This window comes from Polypterus senegalus, chromosome 2, assembly GCF_016835505.1.
Source record: "Polypterus senegalus isolate Bchr_013 chromosome 2, ASM1683550v1, whole genome shotgun sequence".
Taxonomy (NCBI): Eukaryota; Metazoa; Chordata; class Cladistia; order Polypteriformes; family Polypteridae; genus Polypterus; species Polypterus senegalus.
This window is the reverse complement of record NC_053155.1, coordinates 204,409,787-204,428,298: the sequence shown is the minus strand read 5'-3', so window position 1 is coordinate 204,428,298 and position 18,512 is coordinate 204,409,787. Positions and strand designations below refer to the sequence as shown.

Sequence of the window (18,512 nt, the reverse complement as noted above, 5' to 3'; positions counted from 1 at the left end):
TTTCCGACCACCCATTGTGTATTTAAACCTAACATTTTTACTTCCTATGTGTAATACTTTACATTTACTGACATTAAATTTCATCTGCCACAAATCTGCCCAATTCTGTATGCTATCCAAGTCCTTCTGTAATGATATAACGGATTCCAAATTTCTGCTAATCCACCTATCTTGGTATCATCTGCAAACAGTCACACAGCTTGTTACTTGTATTCCTATCTAAATCATTTATATATATTAAAAAATAGCAGCGGCCCTGGCACTGACCCCCTGAAACACCACTCTTAACATCAGCCATTTCTGATGAGGTTCCTCGCACCATCACCCTCTGCTTCCTGTGTCTGAGCCAATTCTGCACCCATCTAAAAACTTCACCCTGAACTCCCACTTCTTTTAATTTGATGCCCAACCTCTCATGTGGCACCTTATCAAATGCTTTCTGAATAACTGAAGGAGAGTGATAGACACAAAATATGATGTTGTTTGTTTTATGACAGGTGGTAGCGAAAAGGTACAAGTATCCTACTGTATGTTATTCAGGCCACAGCAGTGTCATCTAGCTTTTTTGCAGATAAGGTTGCAGGATTGCTTAGGACTGTGGCTCCAAGAATTGGCCTAGTTCAAGCCCTGGAAGATTATCCCTCAAATTAAAAAGAAAAGACCATATGCATTTGCTACACTCTTCTTTATTGCAAAAATGTACCACAAAGTGTACAGTTTGACTTGTTAGTTGTTTGAGGGCTGGTGTTTGAAAGGGTCTTCAGACAATAACCCACATGAACCTGGAGCCAGTTGTGTAGATAAGATAAGATAGATGATAAGAAATTGCATGGCAGGAAGAATAGTGGACAGTGTGGTTTTTGGAATATGGAGCAGGAAGTAGAAAGGAGCATCGTCGAGTGGAAAAGTGGGCCAGCCACCTCATAGGGCTACACTACAGCATTAAATATCTATTTTGTTGAAATATGTTCACTTCTGGTGTAATCTTCTGTGTTATATTTTCAGTTAAAAGGTTACCTTGCTTGTTTATTTTAGATTTTGTGGTCTGACATAGCAAACACGGTGTCTGGCATTAATGATCTCATCAGGACCACATCAGATAGATATCGACACATTGCTCATTGAAAGGAGAAGGGATATTCTGCCTGGGGTTGGAGGATAAAGAACAAAGACAAATCTAGTTCTACAAATCTGGATGAAAAAACAAAAGCCTAATGTCTATGAGGTAGAAAGAGTGAAGATAAATACAGTAGTTAGAAAGGAAAAGAAAAATGTAGAATGAAGATAAATCTAGGGCTGAGAAAAAATACTGCTTAAGACCGAAAGAAAGAAAAACATACATTTTTGTATTATGGTTTTAAGACGTTTGAGATTTTTAAATAACTTATTGCTAACATTTACTTTGAGTTGATTTAATACCTAGGAAACTCCTCCTGCAATCATTTTTTTCCCTGTTAGATCATGAACAAAATATAGCTATTTTCATACAGAAAATCAGCAAATTTAACTGAGATGTACTGGCAAGTCAAGTAGATGGCAGCTTCAACAGTGTCCAAAGCAAAGACTGATTGTGTGTTTGTTTTGGTGATAAATTGCCTAGGCTGCTCACACAAACACGGCAGAAACATGAAACAGGAAAACTTGTCTCTTATTTTTGTATGTTACTTCTACAGAAAAGAATTATAAGGTGCAGCCCAAGCTTGGAAAGTATTAACTGTAGCAATCTATTGCCTCCATTTTTGCCTTTTATAGATCTCTAGATATATAACTTTGTAGATTTTGATTTATCTCCTGTGAACATCTGAACAGTGTATCCATTGCTATCAGTTATTGCATTAAATATCACCATCCGGAATATATGAGGTCGTCACTAATTGGGCAACTAATTACATTGGAAGGGCTACTTATTAAAGTGCTCACTCAGTGTATACTGCGCAAACATAGTACTAAACCCAGATTAAACCCAGATTAAGCTGGATAGGGTTAAACCTCTGCTTATCTACTTCTGTGATGATGTAAGTGAGATTTGTCCCTGTTTCTCTGTTTATAGTATATTACTTCTTAATTTAGCTGCATAAGGACTTCTGAACTTACGAGAGTTTTAATCTACTATGTTGCCCTTCCCAAAGTGTGAAAGCAAAAGCATAATGCTAATAACTAATGTTTGTCTTCAAAATGTCCTCAGTCACTTCAAAATGTTGATAGCTAAAATAATGACTTTCAACTAGGAGAAATCTTGTTAGATATAGACCTTAATTTGTCTGATTATTTTAAAGCCTTAGGAAACTATTACAGAGATCTGTCATGTGAAACTATCTTTTCTATAATTATAAAGCCTTGCTACACTATAATCAGCTTTGAAACGCCCACTCTGTGGTACACTGTCCTGATAACTGTCCTTGAAGCTCCTTCAATATTAACATTTACAATACAGCTGTTTTAATTGATTCATTGATTAATAGAAAATGTATTATTTTATGGGTCAGCAAATCCTTAGACAAAGTCCACTGGTCTCAAGTAACAATCAAAGTTAAAAATAGGACAAAAGTAGTACAATATACTGTATAACAAAGGTGGACATGTAGTATAAAGAAAAAATGAATAAACTCGATTTATATATTTCTTTAAAACAAATATATGCTTACATAATTAAAATGACAAATACGATTATAGGAGAGATTAACCTTCAAAGTGCCTGAAGCTAGGACACTTGGTTAAACATTGAAGAATGATTTTTGGGCTGCTTGAAAGAGATCCTGGCAAACTCTTTATAGGCACACCATTCATGGTCCTTCATGAATTTTAAAACCTGTCAGCAAACTGTCCATCATCTCATCATCACTGATATTCTTAAATGATAATCTTCTTTAATAAATTGACATCATTTTGGACTAAACAGATTATAATTTATTGTGTTCTATAACTTTCTGATGGGTTCAGCTTATCATGTCATATGTAGAGCCAAAATTATATTTTCATTACTACCAATACCTGTCCAAATATTTTTTTATAATCTATAATTCTATAATGCTTTACTATGATGATAATTAAAGCTCTGTTGTTTACAGCCTGTGGCAACCGATGTTGTGTATTGTTTCTGGTTGATTTTTAACTACAGTTTTACACAACTGTAATTACATACATAATAAGGTTTGTTTCTTTACATAGCTACTGTGGCCAGTAGCTACCACTCAAGGAGCCTGAGTCGGGAGGAGGAGGAGGACTACACTTGCTGGGAGCAGTGGTGGTGCAAAGAAAGGAAGAGTGTTTGTGCTTGTGTGCTTTGCTTGTGTGCTTTGGGACTGTGTTGTGCATTTGGGACACGGGGAAGACATGCCCCACAGGTGAAGACAAATAAAAGTGTATTTGTTTTTATGTGTGCCTCTGGTGTGAATCTGTGTCGGGTCAGGTGCCAATATATCGCCTTTTGTTACACTACATACTGTATATAGACTACCAGTCAAAAGTTTTAGAGTACCTAAGTTTTTCCAGTTATTCTTCACATTTAATCATTTGAAATGCAATGAATGACCTGCAAATGTTGAAAAGGTCAGCAGTAAACTGTCAGAGGTTTAAATTTAAAGTTTAGGTTAATGAAAACTGAAAAATGGAAATTTCAGAATATTACAATTGTGCCTTTATAAGGGAACAACTAATAGCAACTAACAGCCATTAAAGTAATTTAAGCCTTGTAAGTTTAAGCAAAAAACACAGGTGTCCCAACTTCTGTTGATTACTTAAAATCCTCTGTTTGTCTTAAAGCACAGTTAGAACAGATTGTGTTACTACACCCTCTAAAGTACAACTTGGACAATATTCCAGTGATAATGACAAGAAAATGACAATTAACAAATTAAATGAGACAGAGCATTTCATTTAAAGATCGTTTCATTAAGAGAAACTACAAAAGAAATCAAAATGTCAGTGAATATGGTGTTGCACACAATCCAAAGGCAATTGGAAACTGGAAGAAACATTGATAGGAAGAGATCTGTGTGACCAAAGGTCCCAACCCAATCAGAAGATAAGTTTCTGAGGGTCACCGACTTGCATGAGAGGCACCTTACAGCACAATAACTTCAAGCACAACTTAACAGTGTTCGAATGAAAAGCAAGTCTCAATTTCTATTGTGTAGAGGAGACTTTGTGTTGCCGGTTTGACAGGGCACGTGGCAGTGAGAAAGCCATTCCTTAATGGTCAAAATAGGGCCTTAAAATACCAGCTGTGGATTACTGCAGACTGGACAAATTCTCCTCTTCACAGTGGAAACTAAGACTGAGAGCCAGAAAAAAACTTAGATGTTATAAAACTTTTGACCGGTAGTGTACTTTTCTTGTAATACTTTTAGTTTAGAATTAGTGCTTCACATTCTTTAAAGAGGTGTTTATCATGATAGTATATACTGTGAGATATGGTCTGTGGTTTTGGATGCATTTTAAATAAATAATCGTGGCCCTCAGTGTGCAGGCTCCAATCGGGGGGTAGGTGTGTGGAACTGCACTGCATTGCTGGCATTGTAGAAGTTGGATTTGGATCACCAAGAAGAGAAAAAAACAGCTTACTATAACAAAGACGTCTGAACTAAGTGAGAAAAGGGCCGTTAAGTGTGTTTTATTATTTAGCACTGCAGTAACAGCAAGGGTTGAACAAATAAAAGAAAATAAAGTTAAAAGTGCTTTTCTTTTAGGGCGTGCTTGCTTTGACGCTTAAGATGCTTGACATGTCTGCGGCTGACAAGTCATGTTAAGAATGGAACAGGGAACTTGTGGTTGATTGTACTGTGCAGGATAAGAGGGCATACAGAAGTTTAAGAGGCTAGTGTACTTTAGCACCTTAAGATCATGAGTTTTTAAGGATAACTAAACTGACAAGTATCAATCTAGCCAAGTGGACCAGGTTAATAGTGATCTTTTAAGATCTCTCTGTTCTGCAATGTCCTTTTAACAACTAGCTGTAACCAATGGCATTAGAGCTTATGTTATGAGTAAGAATTATAGATCTGATTGTGGAGCGTATAAAAAGAAGCAGCACAAATACCTCTTTGTTACACTTTCATTTAACTTCTTTGCTGATTTGAGTGTTACCCTTGCAGGACAGAAAATAAAAGAAGATTGATTGACACTTGCTCCTGCCTGTACTTATTTTCCTCGATGTAGGTGGGGAACAGGACACTCAGCAGGGTTGACCTGTATACTTTTCTTCCACAGGATGATGAAGACACCTGACTGATTGGGCATACATGGGCAAGTGTGAGTGTCAGTCAGTTGCCTCATTATTGCCGTGGCGGGAGCATGGTCTCACACCTGCACCCCATTAGGAGAGGGAGAATAATGGAAGCATGCATGGGGCAGAATGGATTGAGAGAAAGAAAGAACAGAGAGCGGGGGCAGAAAGCCAAGAGAACATTATCAGGTGAGGATGTAAGACGAGAGACAGCGTCATCATTGGCCACACAGAGGATCGGTGCTCTAGGGGCAGTTGATCTCCACTGATTTTTGGTGGTAGAGTGGGGGTGAATGAGGCAGAGTTCTACACATGGATCTGAGGTACGACAAGGAAGTATGAAGGATGATGGGAGGATACCGACCCCAGGAGGTCTGGCCAGAGTCACCTGAGGCAGCTAAGATGGGTGCTGGGTAATGAACACCATGGCTGCAGGTGTCTCCGCTGGCTCCGTGAGCAATGGGTGAGCCGGGGAGGTGAAGGCAAGGTTGTGCTGAGCTTGTCTGATGGAACATTATGGACCCGATGACTGTGTTGGTTTTACTGTCATTTTAATTCTGAATTTGAAACTTATGGATTGTTTATTTATTTATTGAATATTGCACTGCAGTGTTTTGGACATCATGTTTTTGGCTTTAAATAAAAGCATTGTGCACTTGGACACCTCTCCTTGCTGTATGTGTGTGTCCTCATTTACCTGGTTCATCTTTGGTTACATTATTGATGGTGTTAGGTCCTAGAGGTTCTCTAAGGTAATGGAGAGTGTCAGAGAGTCCTTTACCAGGTTAAATGGTGACCTCTAATGGAAGAGCATTGGAAAGCACTTTTCACACTTTTTTCTTACATACTTCCAGGTGAAAGTTCATGCTTCCTTATTTTTTTTTGTTCCTTTTTTACTTACTGCATGCTGTGAAATCAGTTTGTCTTTTTCACATATCACCTGAGCCATTAATGCAGTGGGTCCTCGCGTAAAAGTATGTTTATTCTAGATAATTTGATTTAAAGAGGTTCCAATGTTTGTTAAACTTACATGCTCAGTGTTGTTAAAATGTGCACTTGTTTGTAAAGTTGTGACTTAGCGTATGTATTTAACTTGGTTCACAGACCACAGTAATAGGAAATAAAGTTCTTTCTGAGTTCAGCCTGTGTTTGGAGTGATTTCTTACTTCTATAGAGTAAAGTTGTACAACTGAGGAGTTAATAGCGGCACCTCCTGCGACCAGACATCTGATCGTGTCTACTGTCTTTTGGACTATATCTCACTGCAATTCCTGCACCAGTCTACCATACCAAGGCCAGCATCACTCATACCATATACAGTAGACTTGCAGTACAATATAGAAAAAGGGAAATTTATTAATACATATAGTCACCATATATGACAAATCATTTTTAACAGTTTTTTTTTTGTTTCTTGCTGTTTTGGATTTTTAATGTATTTAGTAAGTAGTATTGATATTTATTAATCCATATATCCATTTTTATGAACATCATCCAGTGTCACAAGCTGTCCTTTTTACTTTAGTTACAGGCACCATGAGCTGTGTTTTATGCACATTTTTTAACATTATTTTTTAATTTTCTTCGTTTTTGATTTTTATTAAAATTGAGCCATTATTAGGGTTTGGTTTAGCTATTTCTTTCTTGCTTATTTTCATCACAAGCCCAAGGAACACTCTTCCGAATGTAAACAAACTTTTAGCTTTTTAAGTCCATTGTTTATCCTCTAGCCTACTCTGATCATATTTTTGTAGAACTGCCTATTTGAAGTGTTTGCACTCTATGAGTTGCTCAAACAGCTTCAATGTACCCTGACAGCAAACTGACAGGTAAACTTTTTGAGTAGCACCAGGAGATGTATGTAAGAAAGCAAAGGAAACAAAAGAACAAGCCAGGAATTCACAATGAGAAAACGAAGCCAAGATGTGATACAAAATCGAAGTTGAAAGAACAGGCAAGAGGTTGCAAAAGAGGGTAATATATAAGAATATTTAGATCAAGAAATTTTGATAGAGTTTTGGTAAAAACCGATTGGATAAGGAAACAAATCCCTACTATCCCTTTATCTCATCACGTCAGTTACAGAGTGGTCATGACTTCTCAGTCCACATCCCTATAAATGTGGGGAAGCAGACCTAACGACAAAAAATCAATATAGAAGTGATACAAACCTAAAATGGCATTCAAGACATTACAAAAACAAAACACAGTGCATAAACCGTAAAGAATTCTGAGTAGAAATTGACAGAAATGGAATCCTTAAACTCAAAACCCCCCAATACAAGTGTTAGATAATACCATATAACACTAATTCATGACTCACAGTGCATGTGGCATAGATTTTGCAGAAATCTGTAACTGTACTAGAGGGATGTGACTTAATTTTTCCATGAGAAATTCTATCATTAGAACATTCTCATAAGTGCCATTCCAAAATCTTACACAAGTTCTCATTTGGGTTAACATCTAGTGATTACTGTTGGGTGGGTATATGGCTTACATTGTTGTCCTCCTGGAAGATTCAACTATTATAAGAACAGTGATGCTTAATCACTAGATTAACATGATTACTCAGGATTTCTTTGTATTAACTGGCATTTATCTTGCCTTTCATATTAGCAGTGAACTGAAACCATGTCCTGCGGTGGGTTGGCACCCTGCCCAGGGTTGGTTCCTGCCTTGTGCCCTGTGTTGGCTGGGATTGGCTCCAGCAGACCCCCATGACCCTGTATTCGGATTCAGCGGGTTAGAAAATGGATGGATGGATGGATGAAACCATGTCAGGAAAATGTACCCCACATCCTAACACAGCCATCGAACACTTCACTGTTGGAAATAAGCATTCTTTAGAAACTTTTCGACTTACACCAAACATATACTCATCTGCATGTTGACAAGCTGGAGTATGACTCGCAAGACGAGATGATGTTTTTCCACTGGTCATAATTTTTAGCTGTAATAATGGCTTAATACACCAGGGCCGTTCTTAGCAGTTCGGGGGCCCTACACGGTTCTGAAATGGTTCAGGAAGATGTTCTAATAGAACGTCAGGAAAAGAACAATAAAATGTAGGATGAGGAGGGTATTGTGGCGCACGACGTGAGGCACTGGCACAGATGGCTGCAGTGCCAGGGGCATGACAGGAGCCGCAGGCCCGCAGCCCGACAACAAAAAAAAAAATTTAAATTGAAGTCGGGGCCAGGCCGGGGCCCTATGCGGATGAGTAGTTTGCGTATGCCTAAGAACATCCCTGAATACACCTCATCTCAACCACAGCTTCCCTCTATCTGAAGTTCTTGATTGACTGATCTTTATGACATTTCCATGTCATAACTTAAGTTGACATTTGCAGTCAATTCTCTTAGAAGTGTTTTTCTGTTTTCTCATGAATATCAAATCACTGCATGAATGTCATATGATAGAAATGCATGCTTTTGTCATAGTTGTCCTTCGCTGATGATGTCTTACCATTCAATTTTCACATTAGTATCCCCTTAGCCACTTTCCTTTGTGAAACATCAGCACTCTAAACAGTCTGCCTCACTGATCCCCCTATTTCACAATGATTATGGAGATTTTTTAAGCCAATAATGGCCAACATAATGAGAAACTGTGTTTGCTGAACATTTTTAAACATGACCCTGAGTATGAGGGGATGTTAATTGCTTAATCACTCTATTAATTACACCTTTGTAGACTCAACAACTTTCAATATAACTTACAATTTGTCCCTACTTAATGTTTTTTACTTTGTCAGTTACCTGTATGCATATAACATAGAAGATACCATGAAGGCAATCAAAATAGACACATTTACAATTTCTTGCACAATTTATTTTTTAGTACACTTACTCTAATATTACTGACAGACCACACCCTGTATTCACCTTATGTACTATTCCAAACCACACTGAAGATTTTAAGCTATACATTTATTTTTTGAATTACATTATTGTATTCTCTCAAAAGATACATGTGATGCAATAGATTGAAGCAAAACCCAAAGAATAATGGTGCCAAATTTCTACTGAGCATCGCTACACTTCTTCCTTGATAGGATTAACCATAGACACCCTGAGAAAGCATACCATGATCCAGTCAGCCAACACAATACTTTTAAGTGGATTTTGGCTTTTTAGCCTTACTCCTGAAACATGGCACTGGAAAAGTATCCATCCCTGACAGGAGAAAATTAGTTTTTCTTGGTAGAGAAGGATGTAAGCACAAGAGAGGGTAAGCAGAGTGTGAAGAGAAAAGTAAAGGAGACAAAGAAAGGTGAGAGGGAGCAAGAGAGGAAGGCAGCCCCTTGACAAAAGGAGGTCAGATGTCTGCATTAATACAGAACAGTCTTGACAACTGTTTAAGTCAGCCTGGAAGGGAGAGTTAAGTGCTTGTTATTATATGTGTCTCGTAGTTAACTCTTTCTAGTGTTAATAAAATAAACTACTTTTTTATATATGCAAGTTTTGCCTTTTGTTATTTAGAGTTCTACCATATTTGATGCCAGATAAACCCCCTGCGGAACTTGTTATCTTAGGACTACATGTCAACAAATCAAGCTGTGTTTTACATAACACCTGTCAAAAACTGCACTGCAGCAACATGTTTTAAAGAGCAATACCCAGGCCTGTTGTCAAGAAGGGCAAACTGAGCTGTCCCATCTCCTCAGATATGAACTCTTTAGATTTTTTTACACACTTTTGCCTACATAACTTGAACCTCAGAAAATAGTTGTACTTTGTCAATTGTCAAATGGTAACACAGACTGAAAATTCACACCAAAAGCAATGTTTTGCCGCAGCACAGCATAAGTGTTCATCGCTGCAGCTCACACTGGCTTTATTCCTCATTGAACAACTACAGCAGGTTTTGTAGTTTTTGAACAATCTTTTGTGATAATTTCCCAACATTCATGTATCACTTGTGGGGTAAAGTGAATTAATGGAGATTTTATTTTCATTTTGAGGCAGCCTTGTTTTTTGGAAAGTGAATTGAGTTTACTATTACAAAAGCTGTGGATATACCATACATAGTGCATTCATCTTGCATTAACATCTATAAATGTAAAAGGGGAGGCTCAGTTATGAGACACACTCTGGGCACCGTGGAGGTAGTAGCGAAGTAGAGAATTAAAACAAAACTGAGTGCCATTATGAGCAATACTGAACATCCACTATGTGACACACTAATACCAAGTACTTAGCCAATGAATCACGTGGGAGAAATGTGTCGAGAAACCCTACTGGGGTTCCTTTATACCAACAGCAATATGCCAGCATAATGCCTCACTGTTATTGTGATTGTCAAGTCACATTTTGTTTCTTTTAAGTCATTCTGGTGTGTGTTCAGACCATAATATCTATCTATCTATCTATCTATCTATCTATCTATCTATCTATCTATCTATCTATCTATCTATCTATCTATCTATCTATCTATCTATCTATCTATCTATCTATCTATCTATCTATCTTCTGTAAAAGCCAAATTTCCCCTTGGGGACATATAAACTTCTATACAATTTCTTTATCTAAATGCAGAGTCCTAAGGATCTATGAGCTTGTTAAGGTAAGTGTAGGTAGTTACACGTTTAAGGAAATCAAAGATAAAACCATATTGCAATTTTTGAACTGAGATTATTACAAAGATAATGAATTAATGAGCTTGTTTTTCTGAATTCCTGATTTGCCAGTGTTGACCTTAGCTAGTTTATACAGTATTTCTCTTTCCCTTTGCTTGATTCAATTCTTCCTACAAACTGCTGCTGTTTAGTGCTGTCAGTAAAAATGGCAGACACTTCATTATTATGATTTATGATATAAAGCATGTTTTTAATTTGTAATGTATGAGTTTATATAGTGTAACTTGCATGGGTTTAGTACGCTGGTTTGAAGGTTGCGCAAGAAAAGGTTTGCGTACAACACAGTTTCTTACCCATGATCCTTTTCCACACTCAGAGGTATAAATGCCAACCCAGATGAAGAGCAGTAGTTCTGCCTCTGACTGTGCCCTTCCATATCTATCACCTTATGAACCAACACACAACAGAAAGCCTTATCATGTGTTGGACCAATGTGCAAAATACACCAGTGTCAATTGAGGATTTTTTTTTCTAGTATTTGTGTATATAACTACTGTATATAAATAATGTACAGTATATGTGTGGGGCTATTCCTTATATTCCATTAACATCATGTATTTCTTCTATTTCTTTTTTCACAACAGGTATTGGTAGGAACTTGTGCTTAAAAAAAGTCACTGAACCAATTTAATCCAATTTTAAGGGTTCAATCCTGTCCTGACAAGACAAGAACCAACCTCGGAGAATGTGTTATTTCAACACAGGGCACACTTCCTTATCCACAGATACACTGGGTCAATGTAAACTTACAGCTCAATCTAACATGGACGTCTGTGGGTTGTGATAATGACACTTGAATACTAAGGAGAAAACAACACATCTTTTTTATTAATTATGTCTTACAAGAATAAGTTTTATTTATTTTTCAGAAACTGATTTGAAAATGAAAATTATATTCACTTTGCCACTTATTTCCATCAACTAAATCAGCATGTTTATAATATATACATAGAAACATCTTGCTGTAATATGAAGAAGGAAATTTTTCCCATTCCAATCTGATTTTTCAGGCTTATTATGTATAAAGAGTTGAATGTATTGCCAAAGAATGGAATATGTGCATGTGCAGAACAAATTACTGCTTGTTCATTTGCCATTACAGAAGCATAACAAACAATGCATTCAAAGAAAAAAAATGCTAGAGAAATACATTTATGAGAAGAAAGGTTGCATTGACACACAAGCAAATCACGCTGACAAAAAAACAGCATTAACGTCATGAGTGGGAATAAACTAACCTTCTTATAAAATGACCTCTATAGCAGATAAATGTGAGTTATTCCATACACTTTCTTATGTTAGGTGCCTCCAACTGAGATAAATCAATTGCCATGGGCTAGATATTCTTTGTGCAAAAAATACATAAACAGAGTTCAAATATAACAATAACACTTTATAAAGTAAGAAAATAGAGGGTAACACATCATCAAACTTGTTTTTTGGGGAAATTCTGTAAAATAACATACAGTATTTCTATGAGAATACATTTCTTTGAATATCTTTAAAATTTTTTAGTAAATTGTTATGTTATTCCTAAATGCACATTCTTTTTGTACTTGTTGAAAACAACAAAAAGCATTTGCCAGATGGGATGATTGTTTCAAATTCCCTATCATTTACTATTATCTATGTAAAGATTTATCTTTTTACCTACTGTAAGCAAAACAAACTGAACACATTGCTGAAAAATCATATTTAGATTGCTATGAAGAGGTCAGTAGCTCATTAAGTTAAAGGCAAAGAAGGACACTTAAAAGAATATTTTGGAGAAACATTATATTAAATTATTAATCTTAGTTGTCACTAAAATTTAAAATATACACATTAATTATCTAATAATTTTCAGGGTACATGGGTGACCAGTGCATATCCTGGCACCACTGGACACAAAACAGGAACTAATCTGGAATGGGGAACCAAGTTTCATTTAAAATGTATTTCTTTGCAAACATTAAAATTGCTTTTAAACTATTTCTCCTGGGTATCAAAATGTTTATATGTTTAAAAACTTCTCTGTTTAGCTGTGTAATGGCAGCAAAACCTGAACACTGCCACAAACACAGCTTTTGAATTTTTGGGCATATAATGGAATTTTGCTGATATGGTCCACCCCTTTTTATTTTTATTTGAATGATTTAGTGAGTGGTGTATAGTTTAGTACAGTATTATAGTTTAGTGATGTAATGCTTAGTATAATACTAGATTATATAAAACAATGGAGTCTCTGTATGCATTATCTTGATCAGACTTCACAAAAACGACAGAAAAATTACATCATATTCGCAAGTACTTTAGGTGGACAGATTTTCACACCTCTCCGTATCAGTGGCATCTTCAAGGTGAACACCTTTCTTAAAAGCAAGAGGTAATGGATGTCATTTTGGAAGTCAGACATCCAATCTTATGTTCAGATTTATTTCTCATTGAAGTTTATTCTTATCATGGCTCTTTAGAAATTAATAAGGTTTCTGTCCATTCAACAAAAAAATCTATGGCCATTTTCTATGAAAATGTACTTGGCATCAAAAAATGGTTAATATAGTATATTAGGCAGATACCTTTACTCAATCCAAATCATGTTTTTATGAGATTTTCTCCAAGTTTTTTAGTTTTACTTCCACATCCTCCAAAACGTATGTGACAGACTAATCGTTGACAATAAATTGTCCACGTCTGAAAGTGAGTGAAGTATCTGTGTGAATGTACCCTGCAATGGAATGGTGTCCATCCAAAGATGGTTTCTGCCTGAGTTCAGAACCTCAGTTCTGCCTAGAATATTATGTGTAATAATGCCATGTTATACTCCAGTCCACCTTTACTATGAACTGGACGAAGCAGCTTATTGTGGTTTGAGAAGTTTATTATGTAATTTTTAACAAATCCCACTTAGAACTGTGATGTTGTTGTGGTGGAAGCACTTACATGTCTCATTGATTTCTAATGCAGCCACCCAGGGATCCTTATATTCCCAGAATTTCCATCATCACAAAGGAAATCCATCTGGGGAATCAGGAAGGCCAAGAAAAACAACAGTAATGCAAAAAGTAAATTAACATTCATGTGGTTTTTTAACAAATGTATTTGAACCTCAAGTTGAACAAGAATATAGAGACCCCCTCCTGGAGTTAACGCTGAGGGTTTTGTTTGCTAATGATTAACTAGTTTCTGAATAACACATATAGTTAGAGTGGTCTCATTATGAAAAAGCCAGGTGGAGCTACTGTGCAGACTCGGCATCTGAAAGGCAAGACCAGGGGGTTAAGTGCAATAGCATTTGGGTGACAGTATGAGAATCTAAGGATCTTTCTCCCTGCAGGTAAGAAGAATGCATCTATTCCAACTCGAAGAGTTCAAGTATCTTAAAGCCTTGTAACAAGAGATGTTAGACTTGATTATGTAATTGACTAACATATTAATACACAGGTGGCAATTTTGCTGTACAAGACTATTGTGGACAAAGATATTGATTTATTAGTCAGTCTACATACTATATATGCCTGTCATTACCTATGGACATGTCATTAGTAGACATGAGTAGAATCACTGTTTCTCAAGATTCAGGGGAGTCAGTTGCTGTGGTCATGGCATGAAGGTACAATAACCCCTGGGTGTGGCCAGATGTATGCATGGGCTAACCTATCTCACTGGCTCTAAACTTAGTTAAAACTTTCTTCAGTAAGGAAAACTGACATTTCTGAACCTGGTTAATGAGACTGGAGCGTGACATACTGTAGAGTGCTTAGGCAAACACCAGGACAGTGACAGTCACACATAGTGTAGGAAATGCTAACTTAGTGTCAGAATAGGGCTATGCTGGTAGGCTATTTTTCTTATTTGAACACAAATACAGGTGAAGGGTATATTACAGCTGTTTAAACATACTGTATATTATACAATCGATATAGTTGAAGTGACTTGCTCAGCATCACTTGATGAGTTAGTCATTAATACTGAACGATAAACCTTGTGGTTTAAAATGTAAACCAATTCTCAAAAAGGGCCACATTGCCTGGTTATAAATGTTCTTGTGGCTTTATGTTTATTTAAATGTATACATTTGTCTGTGGTCTTCGTTTAATATGGTTCCCAGACCACAATGGTTCCATAACATACCTATTTTTTTATACAACTGGAGCCTATAGCAGGTTAAATATGCTCAGTCTCACATTATGAGGAATGTTGTGGAAAAGAAACAGACACCCTTGTGATTTAATCCCATTGCCACAAGTTCACACTGCCTGTCTGCCTATTTGTAAAGTACTGCTGTGCCCATAATTTATGGATGAAGAGGAAAGTCCAGCTATGTAATGGTATACAATACAAAAGTGAAATAATACAATGAATATAACTTAAAATTTTTATTGAACATGTATACAGTACGTATTTCCTAATCATTTACACATTTTTATTGCTCTCTTGCTTACTGACAATTTATTATCTTAGAAACATAATAAATTACTGCAGATACTGTCACACAACCCAACAAATCACTGTTTGTTAAACTCTCTATAATTCTTTTTGACTTCAGACTCAAACTGCACTATGAAGTGGGGAAATGTCAAAGAGTGCCATGACAACAGTACCAACATATGCAAATCAGAATATCACTTTGATATTTCCAGAGCAAAATACGGAATAATCTATCTATCTATCTATCTATCTATCTATCTATCTATCTATCTATCTATCTATCTATCTATCTATCTATCTATCTATCTATCTATCTATCTATCTTATCTGATATACCCAAAGTTAGCAATGCTGGGGGAGAGGGCCTATTGCAATGATGCAGGAATCAACTGTAGATGACAGAATTTTTCAGAGCACACTGACACACATACCCATACTCCATTATAATTATTAACAAATTATATTTAAAAATAGTATTCTAGCTTTTCTATCTTAATTAATTTCAAGAGCTTTCAAAATAGCAGAGGCACTGTAAAACGAAACCTTGGGCCAACACTGGCCTTTGAGGAGAATTTGCAATATTAAGACATCTACATTTTTCAATTAAATCAGAGTACCCATGGCCTTGACTCTCACTTATAAAACAATTCTGTGTATATCCCTGAGGCTAAATTACCAGCTTCTTGTTCACAGCACAGCACAGTATGGCTCAGTAATGCTATGTGTCCTTTATTAGAGCTCAGTAATGCTAGGCATCCATCTGGGAATGCAGACCTGTTTCACTTCTTAACCACATTAATGTAAGGAAGGCACTGCTTATAATGCATAAGTGAGTCGCACTGTATCATCAGGGGTTCAAAGCTCACATGTTGCTGTGGATTATCATTTGTCATATTACAGAAGGCAGCAACTGTTAGATAGTAACATAAGCGACATGCCTTATACACAGCTTTTATAAGTCAGCTTGCAGGCACATCCATCTGAGTGAATTTTATCTGCTTTGACTTCACTTGGTCTCAATTAATATGTTCACTTGCACCAGGCTTATGGTGCTTGTCTGTTTACATCTTTTAATTTAAATATTTCAGAATTTTCTGAAAATTACCTTTGTGACCTATGTGCTTCACATCTCACTACAATGGTTATGCTGGAATTGTTAATGAAATGTAATGCTAATAAATATTCATAGGTAGGATTTTAACATTGCATCATTATTACATACTGAAGAAATATTATTAAACCTCCTCTTTCTACTTATTGTCTATTAGACAACCCCCACAACTGCGCTGTGCACTAAAGCTCTGTTAAAACAGGCAGGAATTGGTTCTCCACTTCCAGTTCAACTGCAGGTTCACAGGCTCAGTGCATAACGTGTCTATTGCCCGATGATTGATGCATTTTGAACATTCAAAATCGGACACTGAACTTGCCTGTGTGCTCACTTTCTGTAATCTCTCTGCCAAAATAAACCAGCTTGATGAAGGAGGCTATCTGTTCTTTTAATCTGAAGAAAGGAGCTAATGCAGGATGACTGTCAGTGTCACTCCTTGCTTGCTGTGTGTTTGAGTACTGATGTGACAGCTCCCGTTTGGTTAAATGATTGTTCCTGTCTTTGTAAAAATAAAGCTGATTTTCTTGGAAACCTGGACTCACCTCCTTCTCTCTTGGGCAAATCTGCGACCTACACATCACAATATATATACAGTTTGTATAGAAAAGAATCACCCCCAATAAAAATACTCACATCTTATTACTATATAGCCTAAAATTAAAACGCACAGAAAATATTTATTTTTAGCTTTATTTACTTGATGAAACCTATAACATCCAAGTCAAATATATAATATTCACATTTTCATATTTTAAATTCATTTATTAATTGATGTTTTCTTGCTAATATCACTGGAATGTTGTCCAAGTAGTACTTCAGATGGTGTGGCAACACAGTCTGTTCCAACTCTACTTTAAGACAGACAGAAGGTTTTTAAGTAATCAGCAGAATTTGGAACACCTGCGCAAATTGTTTGCTTCAACTTGCAAGGCTTCATTTACTTTAATTGCTGCAGGCCATTTATAGGTTGTAACCTATTAGTTGTTTCCTGAAGAAGGTCAATTTCTAATATTCTGAAATTTCCTTTTTTGTTAGGTTTTATAAACCTAAACTTTAAATTTAAACCTCTGGATTTTATTGCTTATCTTTCATCATTTTAGATCATTCATTGCATTCAACTGATTTATTCTGAAGAAAAACTGGAAAAAATGAGGTGTTCTAAACATATACATATACACACACATTTATTTACATTTTCCATTACTTCATCTGCACATTTTCGGAACATGCGTTTTCTGTTTTACACGAGATGAAAGTTAGGCCCTTTCTTTGCAGAATTATGTGCAAGGTAAGAACAAACCCTGGATAAGATGATTGTCCTGTTGTGAGTATGCTTACACACACCCCCTATCATTCACTCAAAGACTTATCAATCAACCTCACATAGACATTTTTTTAAAAGAGGCTGCAATTTAGATAATGTGGCTCCACGGACATGGAGGTAACATACACACCCTACAGATACAGTATATTGAACTTCTGTCTTGGAAGTTGTGAGAGAGCAATGATAAACACTATGCTATGTCAAATGTGTATTTTATTATAAATTTATGAATTTTCAATATGAACTGTAGCTTAAAAACTATTTTTGCTGAATCACTTGTATTATTCCCAGTGGAAAATAAGTAATCACTTTGTAAGCAAAATGAAAAAAAGAACTAATTGCAGCCTTATATTGACATGTAGTTGATATTGCATGTACAAATATATCAGCAGAGGCATCTCAACATCTTTTTGGCCTAGAAAAAAAGATTATTCATTTATGCACTAGCTTTGAGTGATGATTTTGACAAGTCAGCCTTTTTCAATAGACCATTTTATTGCCTTTTCACATTGTTAACTGCTCATATAGCACACATGAAAGATCTATCTTTTTCTTCAAATCTTCAGTAGAATAATCAACAATAAATATTATTACCTCTCCATATGCATCTTAATTGTACTATATTTGATAAATGTATATAGTATGCAGATAAAAGTAAGAAATGTAGCTTCTAAGATGTCATTATAGTTAATTCAGCTGTAACTGAATATATAACCTGCATTAAAATGTGCAATTAAGAAAAGACCAACATTATTGATACATTTTTCAACCATGATAAGAAGAACCTCTTAAGATAGAAAAA

General features: G+C 36.1%; 1 protein-coding gene across 12 annotated transcripts in view; it reads right to left on the bottom strand.

The window, feature by feature from the left end:
* The window catches only part of dmd (dystrophin), a 2,654,580-nt gene that overhangs the window by 1,889,757 nt on the left and 746,311 nt on the right, over positions 1 to 18,512 (bottom strand). The gene's annotated exons all lie outside the window — the stretch shown is intronic.